Source organism: Pituophis catenifer, unplaced genomic scaffold (assembly GCF_029215685.1).
Source record: "Pituophis catenifer annectens isolate HBS135680 unplaced genomic scaffold, rPitCat1.0.hap2 SCAF_8, whole genome shotgun sequence".
NCBI lineage: Eukaryota > Metazoa > Chordata > Lepidosauria > Squamata > Colubridae > Pituophis > Pituophis catenifer.
This window is the reverse complement of record NW_027256888.1, coordinates 50,904,059-50,930,304: the sequence shown is the minus strand read 5'-3', so window position 1 is coordinate 50,930,304 and position 26,246 is coordinate 50,904,059.

Genomic DNA, 26,246 nt, shown 5'->3' with positions numbered 1-26,246 from the left:
TTTGTATAGATCTATTATTGGATCATTACTGTATTTTTCTAATTGGACCAGACCAGATATCATTCTTGCTGTTAATCTATTGTCAAGACATGTAAGCAGCCCTAGTGTATATCACTGGGAAGGAATCAAAAGAATTCTAAGATATCTAAAATTTAGTGCTGATGTATGTTTATATCTAGAACCATTTATTTCAGAAAAGCCCATGTTGACCTGCTATGCTGATGCAGATTGGGCTGGAGACCCAAAAAGTTGAAAAAGTACCTCCGGTTATGTTTTCCTTATAAATGGTTGCACGGTACATTGGTATACTGGCAAACAAAATTTAATTGCCACCTCTACGGCAGAAGCCGAATACATTTGCCTATCTAAGGCAGCCAATAACCTGACCTGGTTTGATGAATTGTTGTCCAATATATGGGCTGAACCCATTTATCCTATTATTATCAATGAAGATAATAAAGCAGCAATAGATATATCAGCTTCTGAGGCAATAGGCCAAAGATCTCGACATATCGATATCAAATATAAACATGTGAGACAATTATCAAGTATAGGATTTATTAAGGCTATTCACTGTGATACGAGTGAACAAATTGCTGACATTCTTACTAAACCCTTAGCAACCAAACAACATGTATATCTGACTTCTAAATTTAATGTACATATCTAAAACCAGTGATTTATTATTAGTTAGGTATTTTAGAGGGGGATTTGTTACAATTGAAAATACCTAATCTGTTTTCTGTATATATGTATATTTGTATATGAGTTAAATGTATGATGTCACTATGCTCCTTCCCATTGATCCCTACTTACCTTTTGCTCCGCCTCCTCTGTATATAAGTTGATGCTCCTGTCAGAGCAGTTGCTGTCCAAATGTAATTCTGAGGAAGATAAGAAACAAATAAATACCTTTATTATAAGGAAGTCTCAAGTCTGTTAATTGGGCCTAACCAGAATAAACAAATAAGCAACAGGTTCTGTGGGTGTGACTTGGTGGGTGTGGCATGGCTTGGTGGGTGTGGCATGTCTTAGTAGGCATGGCAGGGGAAGGATACTGTAAAATCTCCATACCCACCCCACTCCAGGGGAAGGTTACTGCAAAATCCCCATTTCTTCCCGATCCGCTGGGACTCGGGAGGCAGAGAATAGATAGGGGCAGGGCCAGTCAGAGGTGGTATTTACCGGTTCTCTGAACTACTCAAAATTTCCGTTACTGATTCTCCAGAACTGGTCAGAACCTGCAGAATAACACCTCTGAATTGAATAGTTTATGATTGAGAATACATCGTCTAATATGGCATATGATGGTCTTTCAGATGGGCATATTAGGTGAATGACTTTGGAGTTTTCTGCTGGCATGAAACAGGTGATCTTTACCTTGAGTAGGTAAAATTGAAGCATTATTTTACCAAATAGATTCTTAGAAAAATCAAGTCTATAACAACTAAATTGCTGGTGTTTAATGAACATCCCAGTGTATTATTATATATTCTGTAATTCGTTATATGGAAATTAGATAATAATGATTAAACTAAACATAGTTACATATTTATCCTGCATTTGATCTTTATTTGAAATCAGTAGTTCGAGCCTCAACTACAAGTTATAATGGATGTGTACATCAAAGAGAGATAGTTAAGTAGAATAGATGGGAGCTCATTATAGCTGAACCAATTGGAAGAATTTTGGGCTTCTGCTGGCAAACAAAGTGTAAAATTCAGGATAATATTCTTGCTAATTCAGTATATATTTCTTTCATGGTTTATCAACATCAAAGTGGGGTTAATTGAAAACATACTTGAAATGAGCTTCATTGTGGTTGATACCACTCTTTAAAACTGTAATATACACGTTGGGGAGGAGGGGCAAGATGGCATTGGAATAGCAGTCTTTTAATGAGCTCTGCGTACCGTAATTTGCAGAAAACTGAGAATTATAATTAAGCCATTTATATGACCCAAATTTTACTGCTGAGATGAGATATGCCTGTTGAAATATGAACATATAATATATGCTTGTATGGCCAATCTAATTGCTTTAATGCTCATAGGTTGGATCAGTGATGTTGAACCATCATTGGTGGGACAGTGAACAAGAAAATCCTGCATTCATTTTAGCCTACTTTGACAAACAATTGTAGAGCTAGAAAAAAATGAACCAAATTATTTATCAATATGTTTAAAATGGTTACATTGTAGTGTTTGGGGTTCATTTCTGAACAATACACACACAGAGAAAGGTATCACTCAGGTCCCAAGTAGTTTATAGCCATAGTAATAGGTTGGGATATTTTTTTTCTATTTTCACACCAGAATACAATGTGATCTAATGCAAGTAACTGAAAGACAATAAAGTACTTCTTCACACAGAAACTAGGAAAGTCATACTTATGACACATATAGATAGATCATTGCCAATTTTAAAGAGATTAAACACATTTGCGGGGAAAGGGTTTTAGTGGCTATTATTTATTATAGTTTTATATTACCTGAAAGGGTATATGAATTATATACTCAAGATATATACCTGGAATTATTATAAGCATTTGGTTGCCTATTGTCAGAAAATGTTGTGTTAAAAAAATGGGGTTATAGTTTGACGTTTTATATATGGATCCTTCTTAGGCAGGCATATTCTTATACATTTGCATTCCTAGGACAAAATACCATTTCTAGTGCAAAAGAGAGAAAGAACATTGGTGACCAACAGATTATGATTATTTTAATCAAACTCTAAACTGAAATAAAGTAGCATTTCCTAGTTCAGTCTAAAGAGAGTCGTGTCTTTCCTAGAGTTTGAGTAATTCAGTGGTCATCTGAGAATTCCTAGACCATGGAAGTGGTCCTTCATTACAAAAATTGATTTTTTAAAAACATTAAGTTCTGACAATCGTATGCAGGAGGTTGAAGCATTTTATTTGTGCACGTAGCATGGCATGACCAGAATCTGACCTCAGAAAAGATTAGGAAAGCAGATTTTATAGCTATAATAGAAAGGAATTCAATTAAAAGAAATATGTTGTAAGTATAACCAAAACTATGCCTAGCTAATAATATTATAGAAGAGTTCAGAAGCTTGTGCGTTTGAGAAGAAAGACAAAAGAAAGTGATTTCAAAATAGCAATCTTTTAGATAAGAACATTCATGGTGCGAGGTAGAAGATAGAAAATATTTAATTGTCAGTCAATACCTTAGTGCTCCCTTATAGTCAGTAGAATATGGAGTGCTGGAGAGTCAGTGTCATTACATTTGACTCTCCATCACCTTATCAGGAAGCAAAACAAAACAATGCCCCACAAATGAAAAACAGAAAAAAAGAACTTTTTGTTGGGCCTAAGCATAGTTCTCATCATGACATAACATTGTTCAAATTATGTCTTTAATTTATTGTCATATGAGAAGAAGCTCATATTTTGAAGAATTTTGAAATTCTTCTGTCTGTGAGAAAGAAATATATTACTATTAATGGAGAAACTAAAATCAAGAGGTGCATTCTTCAGAAAGAGACAAAAGGGATACTGATTATTTTAACAGACTGTAGTTTTATTCAAATGGCATTTTTATCTCCTCTTTTAGTTTTTAGACATCAAGTTTTATGCATAATGTTTTACTTTGATTGAACCTAAAACATGGATTTTTCCTAATCAAGCTAGTTGAACATATCTATACTTGATTTAAAAGAGTGAAACTGAGGTCATTTAAATATGAAATTAAGATAGAGTCCAAAAACTCTTCCAAATTATTCAGCCTTAACCCCAAACACCCTGTTATTTCAATGCTGGATCTACAGTGAGTAGCATCTGCCAATCATGCTGAACTGAGCCAAAGGCTAAGGTGGCTGAATGATATGCACAACCTGCCTTAAAAAACAGCTTTTGTACAAAACAAGATATAGGACCTGACATTGGTTTCTAAATACCTGCATATTGCTACCAAGTTGAAAAATGCATTACCTTGTGCTTCCTGCTTCCTGAATTAATTACTGCTCTTGTGGTACAACTCCTCATTTGCTTTATCATTATTCCTCATAACTCTAGTGTCTAATTTAGCTTTTGACATAATTATGATGGCAGAGGGCCAATGTTCAATTAAGATACATCTCTTGCTAACTAAAGATTTAATTCTGCATCTTGTATATAGGCTTTAACAGGGTTGAAATTGTGTGTCTTCTTAGCTTAACTCCAGCTGCTACAGCTGCTGTTATTGCATCTTTTCTGTATTATTATTATTTACTTTATTCATTAAACATGAAACTCAGTCAACTGAACATTCAAAAATGCATCACAAATACCACTGACTGGTGCTAATGGTTGATATGGGTTGCTGCCAGCGTCCTAGGTATCAACCAAGTACCTTCTTAAGATGTACGATGTTCCAAGTAGCGCAGCTTTTTGCAGTTCCGCTGGTGTTATTGCAGGAAGCTGTAATTTGTTGATGTATCTTATAAAATTCTTGGACATGGTACCAAGTGCCCTGATGACAATGGGTATCACTGTTACATGTTTCATCCATAGCCAAGTAGTTTCGATGGCCAGGTCACAATATTTCATGATTTTTTCCAGTTCTTTTTCTTCGACTCTGGCATCTCCTGGTACCGCGAGATCAATAAATTGTACTTTTCGGTTTTTGACAACTGTGATATCTGGCATATTGTGTTCCAAGTGATGATCCGTCTGTATTCGAAAGTCCCACAAGACTTTCCCCTTCTCATTTTCTATAACTTTTTCCACTTTGTGTTTCCATGACTTTTTGCATAGAGGTAAGTCATATTTTTTACATAATGACCAGTGGATTAATTTAGCAACTTTATCATGTCTAGCTTTGTAATCAGTTTGTGTGATTATTCACATATTAAATGTGAAACAGTTTTGACTTTGTTGTTGCAAAGTCAGCAGTTTGGATTGTTGGTGGAATTTTGTATCTTTGCTTTCATGGCATTAGTTTGTAGTGCTTGTTCTTGAGCAGCCAGTATTAAACCTTCCATTTCTTTCTTGATGGTTCCCATCCTAAGCCATGCCCATGTAAAGTTGTCATCACATTTTCATTTTCATCAATAATAATAATAATAATAATAATAATAATAATAATAATTTTACAAAACACATGCAGTTTATGCAGTGATTCATGCAGTTGTTAAGTGCATGGGATTCCAGCTGGGATGGTTGCAAATGAAGACCATATTATTCTGGACCCCTGCAACTATTGTAAGTACATGTCAGTTGCCAAGCATTTGTATTCTGATAATGAGTTTGGGAAGCTGTGATAGTTGTAAGTCTGAGGACCAGTTGTAAGTCATTTTTTTTTCATGCTTTTGTAATTTTTAATGAATGGTTGTAAGTTAAGTACTACCTATATATAAATTATAAGATGTCTATGGAGTTTCTCAGTCATCCAGGTCACGGTTGTCCCAAAGATGCTTTTTTCAAAAGGCAACTGGACTCTCTGGTTTTTCTTTAAAAAGTGGGGGGGGGGAATCATCCAGTCAGAACTGAAGAAGCTTCTTGGATAAGAAGCAAAATGTCTTTAAAAACAAACCCAGAAAGTTCAGTTGCTTCTTGAAAAAAAGCACCTTTGGAACATAAATTACAAGACTATATCATATCAGCTCACACCCCCACTAGCAGTTAAAAGGAAGAGACAGCTGAGATCTCACATTGCTCCTGGAAGCACGAAGCCGAGAACACCAGCCTGAAGATGACGAATGAGACTTCGTCGAAACGTCGCCAAGACACTTCCAATTTTACGTGGGAGAAGACCCGAATAACCAAAGACCTACATACAAACACCCGCGAAAACCTGAGAAAACATATATATGTGTGTGTGTGTGTGTGTGTGTGTGTGTGTGTGTTTGTGTGTGTGTGTGTGTGTGTGTGTGTGTGTATGTAGGTCTTTGGTTATTCAGGTTTTCTCCTGCGTAAAATTGGAGGTTTCTTGGCAATGTTTCGACGAAGTCTCATTCGTCATCTTCAGGCTGGTGTCTTCGGCTTCGTGCTTCTAGGAGCAATGTGTGTGATCGCAGCTGTTTCTTCCTTTTAACTGCCAGTGGGTGTGTGAACTGATTGGGTGGGAGCTTGGCTGTGTTCTGATTGGGTGGAGGTTGTTCTGATTGGTTGGGGGTTTGGCTGTGCTCTGATTGGATGGGGGGTTGGCTGTGCTCTGATTGGCTGGGGGTGTGTTCTGAGACACACACCCTCTGGAACGATTTGCCCGCGGAGATACGGAGCATATCAGATCTCCGGGCTTTTCACCGCGCCCTAAAAACTTTTATCTTCCATCAAGCAGGGCTGGCGTGAACCCCCCCCCCCCCCCGTTTTTGAGATATTAGATTTTTAATTGTTTAATGGGTTTTAGTCGTAAGGTTCTTAATTTTTGGCCAAAGGGTATAATTCTTTTAAATTTTTAAATTTTGTATTGGATGTTTTTTACTTGGCTGTGCACTGCCCTGAGTCCACCAGGAGAAGGGCGGTATACAAATTTAAATAAAATAAATAAAAGGAAGAAACAGCTGCGATCACACACATTGCTCCTAGAAGCACAAAGCCAAAGACACCAGCCTGAAGATGACAAATGAGACTTTGTCGAAAAGTTGCCAAGAAATCTCCAATTTTACGCAGGAGAAAACCCGAATAACCAAAGACCTACATACATATACATATACATATACATATACATATACATATACATATACATATACATATACATATACATATACATATACATATACATACATACATACATACATACATACATACATACATACATACATATATATATATATATATATATATATATATATATATATATATATTCTGGCCTCCAATACAGTATATTTTTCCACCATTTAAATAATATATAACTAAGATTAAAATCCAGAGTGACTTTAAATCATGCAAATGAGCAAGATTGCTCTAGTAAGCTATTTAGTTATGGAATGTCACATATTCATATGTGAAAATGCAAGATGTGACTTATACTAGGAAATGGCAGAAATGGTTTATTCTTCTGTGTGTATACTTCACCTAGATTCTGCTCTGTGAGCTGGAATATTTATAAAATCAATTGCACAGTTGGGGTATACAGACTTCGCCAAATTTTGCATTTAGTTTTACTAAAATCACATTAAATAGATCTTGATATAATTAGGCAATCACAACAAACTAATTCCTTCTCGTGAGGTTAATTTCAATTGCTGTGGATATTGTTATATGCGGTGGCAGCCTTTTTAAAGCAAGATAAAATAAATTAAATTAAAACTAGTAACAAGCATGTGCAATGGTTATGAACAAAATTTAGAAATGGGAGAAGAACCAGATGTTAATGAATATAAGTTTGCAAATTATATAGAAATTATGGTGATAATTTCATATATAGCTAACATTGTGGCCTAATTTTCTAAAATTTGGCTAAATATTTATTCAGGTTGGAAGCACTTCTCCACACATTTCTAGCCATGTCCTATTTGGGAACTTTTTGAGGATAGGAGTTTTTAATTTAAAAAAAAAATAGAATATATGTAGCTCATAGTTGAACTGTGGTATCCTTGGTATTCTCTGAACTTGGTGAGCTTGGTGATTTTCTTCCAGACATTTCGTTACCATACTAGGTAACATTATCTGGTAACATTATGATGATGTTGCCTAGTTTGGTAATGAAATGTCCTCAAGAAAACCATCATGGTCAGAGAACGCCAATAACGCCTACAAAAAAGAATTAACTGCATTCTGAAGTTTAACTTGGAAAAAGCAAGATACATTTTTCCTCATTGCATCTTACTGTTTTTACTGGCTACAAAAATTGTTTATGTACTATCAAATAATTTTCTGCTCCTAATGACCACATAGAAAGACAAAAGTAGTTGAGCTTCATATAACTACTATATATTTACTCAATTTTTATTCTGATTTACTTTTTCTCAACAGATAGAAGGATAATATGTAGCCAGTAAAAATTCAGCAAATCTAAAAGATTTGGATTAAAGATTAAATATCGTGAATCAGTACTGAATAAGAAAAAAATATCAATAACTAACATTACAAAATATTCATACTAGAAAGCAACAAAATACACCAAAATATATCCATGAAACAAAAGTTTATATAGATTACCAGTATTAACTTGACACATCCAGTGTTTGCATTAGATGAACCTCTGAGCAGCATTCAACAGGACCCAACAGTTTTAAAAAGTCTTTGCTGTCATTATCTGTTTAATGTAGAGATGGTGGCCCTCAGATCATAGGTCATTCTTAATCTTCAGTATAAGAACAGATCAAAGCAGGATAAAAGGTCATGTGGGAGAAGAATTTGGCATATAACACATTGAGTCAAAAAATGAGACAGAGCCAGGGAGAAGATGTTGAGAGAGGTGGGGGAGGGAGGGAGGAAGGGAGATCCCAATTCATCCCTATGAGACTGGCAGCCTGGCAATGGTCAGCATCTTAGAGAGCTGCTAACTGCTCTTTTCTAAGTCTCACATGGCCCAGACTACGGATGCAGCTCACACTGTGGTTCACATAACACGTAGACATGAACATACACAGATGCAAATAAGCGGAGCGATAAAAACACAAATATACATAAATAGCATCCTTCCTGATTTCCTGCACAAAACAACAATAAAAGCAACATATATAGTCACACTGAATAATTATAGATAATTATAGTCACACAAGTACATATACAAATAGGTGTTATGACCCAAGTGGTTAAGGAAAGGCAGGCCTTCACAAAAGCCCTTTATTGCTCTCAAGAAGTGCTCAACAAATGGTCCTTCAACCACCAGTAAGATTCAGCCCCACACTAGCTTGAACACAGTCCTCTCAGTCCCAAACCACAGCCCATATATTACCAGGAAAGTCCACAAGGCAAAGTCCAGGCATAAATAAATGGCAAAGGCAGAGTACAAAGCAAAGGTGAAACAAAGCAAAGGGCAAAAAAAGGTGAAGCAAAGCAAAGGGCAAAAAAAAAAAAAAAAGTCGCCAAGAATAAGGCAAGACAAATGTCAATCCCCAAAGCAAAGGTGAAAAGCAGTCTTCAAAGCAAGCCAAAAATGCATGAGTTACACTGGGAAGTGTAATCCAAAACAAATAATTGTTCCTGGCAAAAACTAACTCCCCATAACTTGTCCTTAAGTCACTCCACTCCAGATATTGCTCGTGAAGTTGGATGGGGGGACCTTCTCCCAAAAAGCTTTGCTGCCCTTCTCTGAGGTTGCCTACGCTCCATTTTCCATGCCCTTGGATTGAATGGAGGAGGAAGCTGTTCCTCATCAGAGGAGATCTGCTGCCTATCAGCACCACTGCCTGTCAGCAGCCGATCCTCCTCTGTGTCTGTGAAGGCCATCAGCTCTCCATCTGGCCGACCACCAATTCCATTGCCTGAGCGGCCTGAGACAGCATTGTCCTCAGCCCCTGGCCTCTCCAAACATGCCAAGAGAGACATGCCATCCCTGTTGGACGGTCCCGTTCCACCTCCTCCAAACCAGGCTCCGATGAGGCCATGACAATAAGTTACATGCATACAGTATAAATTCTGATTAGTATCTGGAAAGAAACTATGTATAGGCCGCAATATATTATATCATCACAAAAAAAAAAAAAAAAAAGAGAGAGGGGGAGGGAGAGAGGGAGGGAGAGAGAATGAGAGAGAGAAACAGAAAGAGAGAGAGAGAGAGAGAGAGAGAGAGAGAGAGAAAGAGAGAGAGAGAGAGATGGCTTCATGGGTCCTGCTGGCCACGATATTAGAAAGTATTCCAGGAGCCCATCCTCTGTGTGCTTTTCTTGCCTTATTAACAATACAAGTTACCCAGCTTGAATTTGTTGAATGCTGTGCTTAGCTGTTACATTCATTTATATTTTGTTGAAGTTCTTTAAATGTGTTTGGATTAGAGAAACAATTATCCTTATTCCAGACTTCTTCTCTAATCTGCAAAACAAACAACAGACAGTAGTAGCAAAAATTATCATCATTATATGGAAGAAAAAGGCCAATAATTAGAACTTGACTAAACAAAAGTTCAGTGACTATGTGTTGTATAAAGATAATGGTGTTAATCAGAGCATACTGAGATGAGTAAAATAACACGTTGTTACTTGAACACATACATAAGATTGTACGCATGGAAAGTAGAAAGCTATAATTATATTGGTAGACTCAGATGATAGAAGTCTCAGCATTCAGGCAACAACTGTCAATCTTTTGAACCACTAGGCAAGCAGCACTGTGGATGAATAAATTTTGCTGTGTTGCATATATCCACACATTGTATCTCAGTTTTCCATAAAAATACTGTCCCTTATTCCCAAAACTCATAAGATAAAGAACGTTACAATATTAAAATCAATTACCATTAACAGTGATCCATAAGGATTGGGGCTTTCTGATGCAACATAGAGAATGCTCTCTTCTGGAATTGGACTGCCAGAACATGACAGTGTATTGTTCAGGAAATGGAATAATGCTTTTTCTTTGTGGGTAGAAGACTTCACCATTTTGTTTCAAACTAACAATTTAACATACAGTTAATCCAGTCTTCAAAAAAAAAAAAACACTTGCCAATACACATACCAGGTGTGGGTTCTACTTACTTTTACTACCGGTTCACAATGGGAGCATTATGACAGTGGGCGGAGCCTCCTACCGCTTTTGCTACCAGTTCGCAAGAATGGACAGAACCGGGAGCAACCCACCACTGACACTGTATACCAAAATGTATGTTGTAGATAAAATATTATTTTATTTCATTTATTTGATTTCTATGGCTTTTCTTGTTATATAAAGGCTCAGAACAGCTTGTAGTATTAATTGATAAGCAGGTAAAAGCAATACAATAAAAACAAGATAAAAACCAGTATAAAGACACATAAAAATATAACATAAGATGAAGAATATTCTTTATTGGCCAAGTGTGATTGGATACACAAGCAATTTGTCACTGGTGCATAAGTTCTCAGTGAATATACAAGCAACAAAGTGATAAATCATGAAGTATAAGGTACAACCAAGAAAGTAATAGTCATACAATACCAATAGGAGTAGGGAATAGGAAAGATGAGAAGAATAATAGCAATATAGCCCTACTACTTGGTTAGATATCCTTAGGCATAAGACAGTGCTGTTGAAATTAGGTATTTAGCAGAGTAATAGCATGAGGAAAAAGCTGTCTTTGTGTCTAGTTGTTTTGGCATGCAGTATCCTATAGTGGTGTCTGGAGGGGAGAAATTAAAACATAAAATAAACATGCATAAAAACAAGTTAAAAACCAATATACAAACATAAAAACGTATTAAAAGTGCCCATAATAAAGGAACTAGAATAGATTCACAAAACCAACTCCAGGTAAGAAACATTAAAAGAGCCAAATAAAATCAAGCAACAATTGATGGAAGAATTCCAAAAGATAAAGTATATCAAACAAAATAATTTTGAAAATTCAAATAAACTAGAAAAACTTTTGGTGTACTTCATAAGTGTAAGTTTTTTTGATAGACAAATTACACAATTTTTGATTTTTATACTACAAATACACCACAGAAACAAAACAGACCACTCATACAATATCTTCCAACAAAATGGATATTTATGCAATTTTACCAAAATGTGCCTGACCATTTTTAACCAGCGGTGGGTTTCACATTATGTTACAACCAGTTCACCCCGTGTGTGCCCGCTTGCTTCGTGCATGTGCATGCCCACTTTGCATGCATGTCTGCCTTCCACACAAGTGCCCGGGCTTCTGCACATGCTCTGCACTACTCATGCGCCTGCTTTCCGTGCATGTGTCCAGCCTCAAAAATATGCTTAAGTAGGATGGCATAGAGCCAGGGTGGCTGGGCGGGCCCACCCGCGATTTCCGCTGTAGGTTCTATAGAATCTAGGAGAAGAATAACACTCATTAAAAACATCTCAGAAACAATCAACAGATCATAACAACCATACAATGTTATCCTAGTACACAATCCAACTAAAGCCTTCCAAAACATCTTAAGTAAGCCAAAAGACCCAGTAACTCAAGAAGAAGAAAAATAGGATTCATCTACAAAATACAGCATAAGGACTATAACAGGCATAATATAAGACAGAGAGACAGAAGATTAGCAGGCGGTTTCATGAACCCCAACTAACAATCAGAAGACACAATAATACTCTAAGGATGCAATAAAACTCACAAGATATGGGTAGATTCAAGCATAGTTTCATCTAGGAAATTAAAGGAATCCTAGAGCAATCAATCAATCAATCAATCAATCAATCAACCAATCAATCAATCAATCAATCAGAAAAGAGCTGGAAGGGACCTTGGAAGTGTTCTAGTCCAACCATCTGCTCAAGCAGGAGACCCTATACAATTTGAGACAAGTGGCTGTCCAGTCTCTTCTTTAAAACCCCCAGGGATGAAGGACCACAAGTTCTGAAGGTAAGCTTTTCCACTGGTTCTTACTGTTAGGATGTTTCTCCTTAATTCCAGGTTTCTTTTCTCCTTGAGTAGTTCCCATCCATTATTTCTTGTCTTGCCTTCTGATGCTTTGGAAAATAAGTTATCCCCCCTCTTCTTTTGGCATCCCCTCAAATACTGGAATAACTGCTATCATATCACCCTGAGTCCTTCTTTTTTCTAGACTAGCCATACCCAGTTCCTGCAACTGTTCTTTATATATTTTAGTCTCCAGGCCTTCAATTATCCTAGTTGCTCTTTGTTGCAATTTTTCCAAAGTCTCAACATCTTTTTGTAATGTGATGACCAAAACTGGATGCAGTATTCCAGGTGTGATCTTATTAAAATTTTATAAAGTGTTAGTAATACTTCATGTGATTTTGATTCTATGCCTCTGTTTATACAACCACATACAAAAATGCTAGAGAATTTCTGGAAGCTTGGCACTCAAAAATATTAGCTTTCAATAAGCCATATTTGCACACCATTCCAAAGATATAATAATAAAACTATGAAGGAAGTAAAAAGACTAGAACACATCCAGCAATCAACAAACAAACAAACAAACAACAGGGATTTATATCAGACCAACAATCAAACAAAAGACAACACCCTAATAAAGGAACTACAATTGAGAAAACCATACCCCCATCAATAGTGTCAAGCTTCTATATAAAAACAGGAAGAAAACCTTACAGTCATTAGAACTCATTATGTTACCTAATCAGAAAATGAAACATCTGCAAGCAAACAACCAAGGCCACAGAATACCAAGGACTGCATGGTTTGTTAAACATTTGGAATCTTCTAAAACGAAGGATGAATCTAGCAATCTCATCATAGCATCACTGTCAACTATGAGTATATTTAAATACATATAATTACAGAGTACAGATCAACTAGCAATGAATTTGAATCTGAGACTGTTTTCCAAGTTTTATAAAAAGTTAATATCTAATAATATTTCCTTGAAGTGAAGACTTAAATTCTTATGTTGCAAGTGGGTATGTATAAGAGAAAAATGCATAGGAAGAGAAAGTAAATTTTCTGTGAAGTTGTCATGCCGAGATCATAAATCAGTATTCTGCTGTTATGCCATACTAAGTCATTTTGTAGCTCCTGTCACTTGTCACTCTTCATTGTTCTTTACAATATAAGAATGTGAGTGGCTTGTACTTTGGCTTTAGTGAAAGAACAAAGGCTTTTAGATAAGAACAATGGCTCTTTTCTTTCCAATACCCTTGGTCAGAGGTTTAGGTGCCAACCAAGTTTTTCAGAAAGTACTCTTTCATATTGCTGGCAACATGTGAATTAACATGCAAAATGTGCTGTAATTATCAGAATAATTAGCATACACTGCAAATTGAAATGAAAAAAAAATCATAATTACAAATGTCATTATGGGTGATTTCTTTTTTTCTGAGTAGGATTTTAGAATTTGGCACGGTATTTCATCTTATTGAATTTCTGTGTATTTTAATCTATTATTATTGCTGCATGCAATATTGTATTTTGAACACATTCCCTGCTGTGGAATTAGATGTGCAGCCACTGTAGCATAATGAATATGCTGCCTAACAATGGGAATCCTTTAAAAACACAATAACATTTTGAATTTCATCATTATGAAAGATTAGGAATGTACATTTTAATTCTCCTGATGTTAGTGCGAGCATGTTGTGAGCTGAAATATTTAGGAGTTTGTTGCCAGCTTAATTAAAACTATTCATTGTCTTGCATCAAAAATATGATTTGCACTGAGTTCACATATTTCAGAATTAGATTTGCACTGAATCACATCAAAGACCATCATTGAAAATACGTAGGGATGATATGAAACTCCTGCTGCTTAAACCCACTGGGGTTTAAACAGAGATTTGGTCTGAGTTATTGTGGCACTATTTGTTTCACGGCAACTAAATTTCAAATGAGAAAGATGCCTCTTTGACTCTTGCATTGCATACTGATAAATGGTTTCAATGTGTATTGAAAAAAAAAATAGTTAAAAGATGGCTTGCATGATGCGAGTTGAGATAAATACATTATTCACAAGGTATTTATTACATTATTTTCACAAGTTACCAATATATTGCAATATATTGTAACTTGACCAATATATTGCATGATGCAACCCGCCAAATATTTTATTATTATTATTATTTTTTAACAGACCCCAAACTGTTTTGGTAATTTGTGCGGATGAAGCGCTTCCTAAAGATAATGTTGTCAGGTGTAAGATATAATCTGAAGCATTCACCACATACTGTATGGTGATATAAGAAAATACCTTATGCCTCGTGATGGTGGCATTCTGTATCTTTTGCTTCTCTTTTAAAAAACTTGCAGAGAATTAAAATATATTACTTCCTTATTTTAAATTTTAATTAATGTTAAAACTTCTAGGGCAGCTTGACTTCCTTTATCAACTTAGAGCAGGGGTGTCAAACTCAAGGCCTGTGGGCCAGATCTGGCCCATGGGGTACTTACTTAGATCTGGCCCACAGGACTGCACTGGAAACAGCAAAGGACTGGCTTGCAATGCCTCTGCCAGCAAAAATGGAGTTCAGGAGGCCTGTTTGCCCCCCCCTCTTCCGAGCTCTGTTTTCATAGTAGAGGGCTGCGGGAGGCCATCATGGCCAAAAATGGCTCTGGGGAGCAGTGGTGTGTTTCTACAGGTTTGTGCAAACTGGTAGTGATGGCGGGAGGTTCTGCCCACCCACCCGGACATCATCATGGACACTCTGTGCATGCGCAGAAGGTTCTGCACATGCGCAGATGTGCCATGCACGAGCAAGCGTACGCACACACTCACAGTTCTGAGCCAGTAGCAAAGGTAAGTGAAACTCACTACTGCTGGGGAGCAGGGGTGAAATGCTCCTGGTTCGGACCGGCTCGGGCGAGTAGGTAGCGATGATGGCTGGTGGTTTGAAGAACCGGTAGCAATGGCAGCTGGAGGCTCCGCCCACCCACCCCATTCCCTGGACTTGGGGAATGCACCATTCCCAGACTCCTACTGCTCACCTTTCTCCTGCGGCTGGCTGTCAGGGAAGGCAAGAGCCCTAAAGGTAGCGGAGTCACTCACTCTCCTTCTTGAATGAGCCGCTCTGGTCCACATGCCGGCTGCGCAAATGCAAACCCAACCTGCTGCTGGCTTAAATAAACAATGTGTGCTTGCGCAGCCGGTGCATGGACCAGAGCGGCTCATTCAAGAAGGAGAGTGAGTGACTCAAGAAGGAGAGTGAGCGACTCTGCTACCTTTCAGGTGCTTGCCTTCCCTGACAGCCAACCACGGGAGAAAGATGAGCAGTAGGAGTCCGGGAATGGTGCATTCCCCAACTCGGGGGAATGGGGTGGGTGGGTGGAGCCACGTGGCGAAGGGCGAGCAGGCAGTGGCTCTGCAGCAAGGCCAGAGTTGAGGAATGGTGTATTCTCCGACTCCTACTGCTCACCTTTCTCCCACGGCTGGCTATCAGGGAAGGCAAGCGCCCGAAAAGTATCAGAGTCGCTCACTCTCCTTCTTGAATGAGCCACTCTGGTCCACACGCCGGCTGCGGAAGTGCACACCCAACCTGCCACTGAATTAAATAAACGATATGCGCTTGCGCAGCTGGCGTGTGGACCAGAGCGGCTCATTCAAGAAGGAGAGTGAGTGACTTCAGTACCTTTCGGGTGCTTGCCTTCCCTGACAGCCAGCTGCGGGACAAAGGTGAGCAGTAGGAGTCTGGGGAATGGGGTGGGTGGGCGGAGCCGTGGGAGAAAGAAATTTAAAAAGTTTTCCTACCAGGTTCTGTGGGCATGGCTTGGTGGAAGGGGGTCTTGTGACTGAATGGGCATGGCTGTGAGTAACATCAATTTGGCCACACCCACTCAATCACAGGACACCCCCCCACCAAGCCACGCCCACAGAACTGGTAGGGAAAAAATTTAGATTTCACCCCTGCCAGGGAGGTTGTGTGCAGTCCTCCCAAACTCTGTTTTCAGTGGAGGGCTAGCAAAACAAACTAAAAAAAAACCAAAAGGAGAAATGTTTCTCCTTTTGCATTTGAGCATACAAGAAGGGATAGGACAGGAGAAAGGGAAAGAGGGAATACAAAGAAAAAGAAGGGAAGACACCTCCCAAGATCAAACACAACCCTGATATGGCCCTCAATGAAATCGAGTTTGACACTCCTGACTTAGAGAGATTACTAGAGAGGTAGAAAGTATATTAGACTATCTTATAATGAGTCATTCAGTTGGTCCATGTGACATTTATTCAGTGGTGGGATTCAAATAATTGAACAACCGGTTCTCTGCCCTAATGATTTCTTCCAACAACCAGTTCACCAAAGTGCTCAGAAAGTTAACAACCGGTTCTCCTGAAGTGGTGTGAATAGGCTGAATCCCACCACTGCATTTATCGTTAACTTAAACTGGCATTATCTTTTATGATACCATAGGAAAGTTTTGACTTAGCCATTGCTTTATCTAGAACTACCAAGGGTTGAACTGAATGTAATACACATGTGTTTTACTTTTGGATTGTTTTCCTTTGTTAAGATTATACTGCACATTTAATAAATATGATTTGAGCCATAGTTTTACAATTACTCAAAGAAAATACAAAGTCCTATAATGATCAAAATGTCTGCAAATTCAGATTGTTCTTAACCTGGGAATGAAAGATAATTTGGGGGCGAATGTTTTTTATACAAATATACTCAATCTTTATTGTAATACCAAAACCTATATACAATCCAAAATAAAGTTTGGATTAAATATACATTCTAAGAAGATTACAAAATGAAGCTCCCAAATTTATCTGTTTGGGGATTTCTGAAGATTCTGATTCTGATTTCTGATGATTACCAAATGGTAATCTAACCAATGCAGCATTTAAACAATGGTTTCTAATTTAATATATACAAATCTAGCAAACTGTGGTTTATTCAATGAATTGTGTTTAAACTATTTATTTTTGTATTTTGTCAACCCAATTCTACTTATATTATGCTCAAGTAATCATAAAAATGGGTCTATTACAAAACGCAAGGATAAAACTGACTGAATTAGTAATAAATCAAAATACGCACATGTAAAGACAAATCCAGATACAGTTATTTTGAATTTCTAAACTTAATATGAAAAGTTGCAAAAAATTAAATTATAGTTGGGATTAAATAGAGAACAAAGGCAAAATTAACAGATTTCTGTATTGGTTATTTGTTTATCAAGAATGTTTGTTGCAAGCAAGGCAAAGATAGAAAATGGTCCATGTTTGATTCTCAACGTATATCATTCTCTGTCTTTCTTTTACAAAAGCAGTGACATGGTAGTACAGAAACATTTTTTTTTGTCTGCTGCCACTGTGTCTTCAAAGTGCCATCCATCTAAATTTCCGAGTCCATCAATATGTCTTATGTCTTTAAAGACAAAGGTCTAGTGTGGTCAGCCCCTGACTAAACTAGTGACTCAATCTCTGATAAGTAGCTATATTCAACTCTAAGCAAAATCTTCCAGGAATTCAAGTTAAGTTGTGATTGAAATTATTCTTTCATTAATTATACAGATGTTCCTCAAATAGAAAACTATATTCCCACAGACTTTATTCTCTTATGGGGTAAAAGAATGATGATAGCATTTAGGAGAAAATTGAAAATATGGTAAATCATTCCTTGCTCATTTGTACCATGTTTTCCCAAAAATAAGACCCTGTCTTATTTTTTTCCACCAAAAAAGGCACCAGGTTTTTTTTTCTTTTTTTGGGGGGGGCATGTCATCCACTGACTCACCTCACTAATGTGTGTCACCTCCGGCCTCTTTTTTGCTGTCAGAGGCCTTCAGAAACTTCTTCATCTGGCAAGGCCAGCAAGACTTTGCTGAAGGCCTCTGCAGCAAATAACAGAGCTCCGGATCGATCCAGAGCTCTGTTATCGGCTAACGAAGCCTTCAAGAAAGCCTTGCTGGCTGTAGAAGAAATGGGTCAAGGTGCTGGCCGCAACTCTTCGAAGGTAAATAGTAGGGCAGCTCTACCAACCATCCCATCCTAGCTTAATTTTTACCTGTGCACCCTGGAGTGGACGGGGTCTTAATTAGGGCTTATTTGGGGGAGGTAGGGCTTATATTGGGCACACATGTAAAAGTCAAGCTAGGACTTACTTTCTGAGTAGGTTGTATTTTCGGGGAAACATGGTAGAACATTTCTATAGTTTTCAGTCGCAAATGAATTGCGTCTATTGTGTTTAATTACAATAGATTATTATTTTTTTGTATGTGAAATTTAGTTGACAGAGCATACATTGCAGCTTGTTTGAGCAGAACTCATCACTTGATACAATCCTGCTGTATCCTAATTAAAATCTTTTTATTTTCTTTTTAGGAATCTGTAATTCCTTTTATTGGGGTGGAGTCATGGTGGCTGAATGGAGGTGAGCATTTACTGGCTGGACACCCTTCCTGATGCCTAGATGAAGTTCACAACAGATATTTTCTCTTTGCACCCAGATAGAGAAACATCTGCCACTACCTAGGATTAAAGTCTCAGCCTCCTATGTGTGAAGTGAGCATCTTCATCTCTAGGCCACCGCACCACTCAAACTAAAGTCTTTTTGATAGTGGGGATTAATTCTTGAGGTTCAGACATAGTTAGTTCTCAAAGATAATCACTGTGTAGCAAGTAAGACTCGATAATGGATTCCCTTTTGATTCCTACATCTTTGCAATTTGCAAGGTGTATCTGTTTTCCTTTGGAATTTGGATGGCATGATTATAAAGCTGTATTGGAGCTGAGATCCAATATTAGATATCTGAATCTAATTATGGTATGGTATAAGCATATATACATATGCAACAATTCATTGTGCTTGGAAATCAACAATTTCCACATATTTTGTATATTAGAAAACTTTTTATATATTATCATTAAAAGCTTTGTGATAATATTAGGGATAGGGATTATCATTAAAAGCTTTGTGATAATATTAGAGAGATAGGGCACACATTTAAGTTCACCTTCAGCTGTGGAAAGTTATTGTTTGACCTTAAGCAAGTCACTGTATATATTGGCTCTATCTAAATAAGATGTGTTTGGCCCTTTTGGAAAAACAATAGACATGTCAACAATAGGACAATAGAATATGTCAAAGAAAGGATTTTTAAAAATGCATCTGTATGCAATACATTGACACTAAAGAAAAAAAACCCACACAGAAGTATTGCTATTCATGATAATTTAGGTGACATCTCATAAACCCTGTACTAGGATTTATGATCCTGCAGTTTTATGGTTTACTATGAAGCTTTTTTGAACAATGAAATCAACAACATTCCCGAACTACATTGCAAATTATATATTTGTATCATTTTCTTCCAAAGCATTTTGTGATGATTTATGTTGTCACATAATGCCCAACAAATGTGTATTTTGGAAGTTGAAAGGTCTGATAAATATATAGATCTATGTAAATATAATCTGTATCAGCTGTATAGAGAACAGGAAGGTACATATTCTAAAAACAGCAGAGATTTGTTTGCTTTACCATTAGGTGGTGCTATAGTACTTTGACTGTTGCAGGAAATGTCCTTTAAACAGAGATCCTTGGAAAAGAACTATACATCACTGATAAATCTCTAATCTACTCTCTGAGCTTTCTTTTAATATTCTTTTCATACACAAGAATGCTACACAAGTATGTGTGATTTGTTACACTACTGCTACTTGTAGTGCAGTTAATAATAATGCATATGGTAGTTTTCCATCTCCCTAAGACAAAGTGTCTTTTTGGATGGGTTGACTAAACTATGACTAAACTATGGTTTACTAAGAAAACCGATCATGAATTGGTAGCAGGAAGTTTTTTTTTGGGGGGGGGGGGGTAGCAATTTCTCTTCATTCTCATGCACCCAGGGAAGATTTCTTTTTCCTTTATAGGTTATCATCTGTAGCATCAGAATTCCAAACAATTGTCAGGTTTTCTATTAGATGTTGCCTCTAGTGTCATTGCATCAGAAATGAGCAAGAGGAGTTAAATAAGACGAAGGAATTAAAACAGCCTTTCCATCCTGCATTCCCGTGTGTTCTAGTAGCAGAAAAAATAATAATAATGAATTGGGAATTCAGAAAAGTAGACACTTTCTAATAATGAAAACTGTCAGAACATTTTTCAGACTTCTTGTGAGACACTGCAGATTTCTTTGTGTGGGTCATGAAAAGGCAGGAGGGAGGCAGGGGAACACTGGGCTAAAACAGCAGGAATTCCATCCTAATGTAGGGTTGAATTAATCTGTATTTTTTGTTTCCCGTTTCCACAGGACGATATTTATTACATTATACAGAAATCTTCTTGCATGTTGGCTGAGGGCCTGTTATACTCCCAAAGTACTCTATACTTTGTGTATATGTACTTGTGTACAAATACTGTGTATATGTGTAGTCTCAAAGTACTATATCTCAATCCCCAAACAAAACTGCTTTGGAATCAGGAAAAATTGGATCCTCTGAGTCGACATTATGATATCTCTTCTTTTTATTTACCCCAAATAAACATATTAAGTATCATTATTAATAAATCAACAAAAATTGCAGAAATAATATGTAGGAGGTTGGTGAGGATGCCATCATTCAATTTTTATATCAATAGCAGGTAGACGAGCCTTGTTGTCCCAGGTATCATAGTAGACTTTGGCCTTGGATACAACAATGAGGATTCAGCTGAGCACCAGAGCTTGAGGAGATATGACTTCTGGCATACTCATGGGACATATCTTTCATTGTTTAAACACATTGCCTCTAAGTTTCCTTGGCAGGTATGGATAAAGGATTCATAGAACAGTTTGAACTGCAAGGAATATGGAGTTATCTGATAGGAGTCTTGCTATGCTGTGATGATCACCTTTGATGATATTTTATAAAAAATCAGCGTTGAACAGGATTGACAATTTGTTCTAAGATTTCCTTACCTGCACTTTGTTTACTGTCTAGAACAGGGATCTGCAACCTTAATCACTCAAAGAGCCATTTGGACCCGTTTCCCGCAGAAAAGAAAACACTGGGAGCCACAAGATCCTTCCCGTGCCTCACTATTTCTTGAGCAGTCACAGAACTAGCATATGTAGTTGAATTAAACATTCTGTTTTCTTCTGAAACTTTTCTTTTCTTGGATTTATCCATGGTTGGCCTATGGGGGTTGAAAAGCTCAATAAATTGCATGCCAGCGGGTATCACACATTGGCGGTTGTGATGCATATTTTGAGCAACAGGGAGCTGCAGCAGAGGGGTGAAAGAGCCACATGCTGCTCCAGAGCCGCAGGTCTAGAAGATTGCACTGTGAGGTATCATGCCTAGTCTGCAATGAATTTCATTTTGCTTTGGGCAGCCATATCACATTGCTTCAGATATGTATCAGACTGCACAGGGCACTTCATTATGAGGAAGTTTTATTTGCAAGTGGTGTGCCTATATCTGTGGGTGACTATGGGTGGGTGGGACAGCACTAATAGATGTATGGGATATAAGAGCCATGGTGACACAGTGGTTAGAATGCAGTACTGCAGGGCAAATAATTGCTCACTCCAGAAGTTCAATTCTGAGCAGCTCAAGGTTGACTCAGTCTTCCATCCTTCTGAGGTCAGTAAAATGAGCCAGATTGTTGGAGGCAATATGTTGACTCAGTAAACCTCTTAGAGAGAGCTGTAAAGCACTGTGAAGCAGTATATAAGTCTAAGTGCTATGACTATATACCAATATAGTTGCACAAAAATTTAAAGAGTTCCTGTAGGGTACTGAATCTCAGAGCCTTTCAGTCTTCAGTTTTGCTGAACAGCGCAGACCACTTTGGAATGATTTTCCAGTGTCTAAACCCAGATACTGGACAAATTCAGAAAAGTGGTAACTCTGGAATGGAGAACATTATCTCATTTGACAACTCAAGGCATATCATAAGCTGATAAAAAAATCTTGCTAAAGCATTTACAAAGGTGATTGCAACACTACCACTGGAAAATAAGAGTATATCACAAGTAGATATTGCCCACTTGGCAGGGGGGTTGATCACAGATACTTCTCATCTGTCCAAAAGTATTGTAGAAAATAGGTGCTAGACACCACAGTAGCAAAAATTAAGACAATGCAGCTTGACAGAAATGACCAGATACGTTATGAATCTCATTTTGTGGATTCATTCTGGGAACCAGAGTTTCTCTCTTAAGTAGTGATGAGTTCTTATAGTGCATTTGAAAAAGAATGGATAGTGTTGTGTAATTATAGAGTAAATGCATATCTAAGCAAGAAGATGTTATATTGGCCATCATTCTATGCCTAAAGAACTACTTATTCATTTATTCATTCCCCTCCCCCCCAATGCAATCAAGACATTTGATTTTCTGGAAGAATTCTGATTCTGCAGAAGTCTTTGGAACCAATATAATAAATAAGAAATTTAATAGCTATTTCCACCTGAACATTCTGAGTCACAGTATTACCCATGGACATAGCAGTGGGACTGCTGCTACCCAATCAACAGAGAACACTGAGGCTGTATGCTTCAGTGTCTAGCACTTATTGTGAGGCATGGCCAGAAAAAAACAGATTACTGAGTATAAGTTCTAAATATTTGTGGCGAAGGACTAATGTGACCCATAAATGTAGAACTGAAAATAGCTTCTTCTTCTATCTGAGTTGGTTTGAATATAAGGTTTTATTTAAATATTTCAAAGAATAGAAATATCTAAACTGTTCTAGCTTCATAAAAAAAAAAGTTCTCAACTCATCAGGATTAGCATCTGGAAGAACTTCTCTTGCCTTGCAGAGATCTAAATAAGCCATGACAGAATTGTTAGTTAGGGATCATTTAAATGCAATGAAAACATCCTGTTGTCTCTCCATCATTCTCAGTCACTGTGTATATTCAAGTGATCTCCTGAAGGATTTGGGTAAGTGAAGCAAGATAAGAACTGGATTTTCCATTAGGATTTTTGAGGTGAAATAAACCATAGGTGTGATATATATATAGCAGGCTCCTGAGTGTTAGTGACCTTCCTTCAGTGTCAGATCCCCTAATACCTCAACTTTGGAGAATGCATAGCCAAAGAGTTCCAATGTAAGCCAATATGGCGAAGTGATGTGTTCTTTGAATAATTGAAGGACAGACTCCAAAGAACTGTCATATTCCTCTGCTTTTTTACAGTCATCAATGAAGTTAGAATGCCACCAAGTCCTGCAATTACTTCACAAACAGTGTTTTGAAAATTCTTCACTGCTGATGAGTTGTTTTTGGAACAAACAGATATGGTTATTTTATTACTCCAGGCTGCTGTGTGTTTTTATTTTTGATAGGGTATGTGTTCTAACTCTTTTTATTGCAAGCCTCACAGAGTCACATATGTGAGATGGGCAGCTATATAAATTGATTAAGCAAACTCAAACAAACAAATAATGCTGCTATTCCATGAGGTACAGCCTGTCTGTCTGTATGGAATGGGATACTGAATGAGTCTCAGATCAAGAGCCGTTTAGTAATTATGTAAAGTAACTATAACAGCTGCTATACAAAGGACAAATTAGAATGTATCTTGGTATTTATTTTATTAAATATTTATTGGTTGATTGATATGCCACCCACCACCAATACAATTTCTATGGCAAGTACACGTCTTTATCTAGAGTTATTTGAATTGTTTCATGTAATATTGACACACCAGTACTTTTCTTACCAATTATTCCAGGAAAGTCAGAATTTGTTAGAATTTAAACTTATTTATATACTAAGTCTTGGTTAAGAGCCAGTTTGATAGCATGTTTAAGACATCAGGCTAGAAACTAGGAAAGCATGAGTTTTAGTTCTGCCTTAGGACTTTGTCCAGCTAGATGAGCTTGGGCCAGTCACTCGCTCTCAACCCTTGGAAGGGGACAATGGCACACAACTTCTGAAAAATCTTGTCAAGAAAACTGTAGGGACCAGTGGTGAAATCCTCCATGGTTTGTCACTGGTTCACTGCCCGTGCATGCGCAGTGAGTGGCAAACGCACACTGCATGCGTGCATATATGCAGTGAATGCCAAACATATGCTTTGTGTGGAAAAAGGGCACTTAACAAAGTAAGTAGAACAGCAAGGGCAAACAGCTGTGTCACGTGATTTAGGTTCTCTAGAAAGTAGGATTTCCTGCTTTCTAGCAAATATAAATTGCATGGCACAGCTGATTATCGGAAATACTGGTTTGAACAAACCGGTAGGGTATTCTTTACTACCAGTTCACACACACCGTTGCAAACCAGTAGGATTTCACCACTTGTAGGAACTATTTAGGTAGTCTACAAGAATCAGACATGATTGAACAGGGATTGAAGGGAAAAAAAATGTCTTAGGAGACATGGAAGACCAATTAAAGTAATTGTCATTTTTGATAGATACAATGTATATCCTGAGAACTTTCTTTTCTTTTAAATCTCTGAATTGAATTCATTAATACAATGCTCTGGTGTTTGACAAAATAACTTTTTTCAGTTAGTGGAAATTACTTTTTTCATTTTTGCTTGAATTTATAGTGGTGAAATTACTTCAATTGATGTCAGGACAATAGAAAAGGAAATGAGAAACCTGGAATGAGTCAAAGAGGTACACAGGCACCAGGACATGTAGGGCTTAGTACATGCATCTTGAATTGAATCTTAAACTCTGTCATTAACCAATACAGTGTCTAAATGCTAACTGATAAAGTTACTCAATTCAATTAACATCTGGGACATTACAGTGAAAGTTACTGTGGTGCAGTGATTAAGGTGTTGGTTTAGGTACAGGAACACTAGGGGTGAAATCCAGCAGGTTCTGACAGGTTCTGGAGAACTGGTAGGGGAAATTTTGAGTAGTTCAGAGAACCAGCAAATACCACCTCTGGCTTGCCCCAAAGTGGGTTGGGAATGGAGATTTTGCAGTATCCTTTCCCTGGAGTTGGCTGGAATGGTGATTTTGCAGTATCCTTCCACTGCCATGTTCACCAGGCCACACCCACCAAGCCACACCATGCTTATCAAGCCACGCTCACTGAACCAGTAGTAAAAAAAATTGAATTTCACCACTAAGGGACACCTATTTTAGTGTCCATCATCAGCTGCAGAAGCTCACTAGCTTCTGTATCTGGACAGAAGGACAATGAGGAAAAAAATAGGACCAATTAGAGAGAAAACATGAAATCATCAAAAACATCTGTAAAAAATTTTCACTGGTGAAGAAAAAAAATAACACACTACTCTTCCTAGTTATCTTCATCTGCAGAAGTAGTGATAGCAAATTCGAAACACAAATCAATCATAAAAGTGTCCACACCAACCAAGTGCTCCACTACAAAATAACAACCCCCACAAGACAAGCTGTGGAAGCTTTTTATAGATGAGCATAAACATACTGCAGCAACCCTGAACAGCAAAAAAAAAAAAAAAAAAAAGGAAAGGAAACAGATAATTTACACAATATCTTTCAACAAAATAGATATCTGTGCAGGTTTATCAAAAAGTGCCTGACCACTCTACTAATATACACAAGCTGTGAAATGATAATGCTTCCATGCAATAGTGGGTTCCACTTACCTTTGCTACCAGTTTGAAACCCAGAGTGTGCGTGGAACCTTCTGTGCATGCGCAGAGCATCCGTGATGATGTCCGGGTGGGTGGGCAGAGCCTCCCGCCACCACCACTACCGGTTCGCCTCAACCAGGACGAACCGGTAGAAACCCACCACTGCTTCCATGCATCAAAACCTTCTCAGAAACCACAAGCCGACTATTATCACCATAACAGACAAACCTAAAACATACTAAGTAAAAGAAGAGACTAATACCCC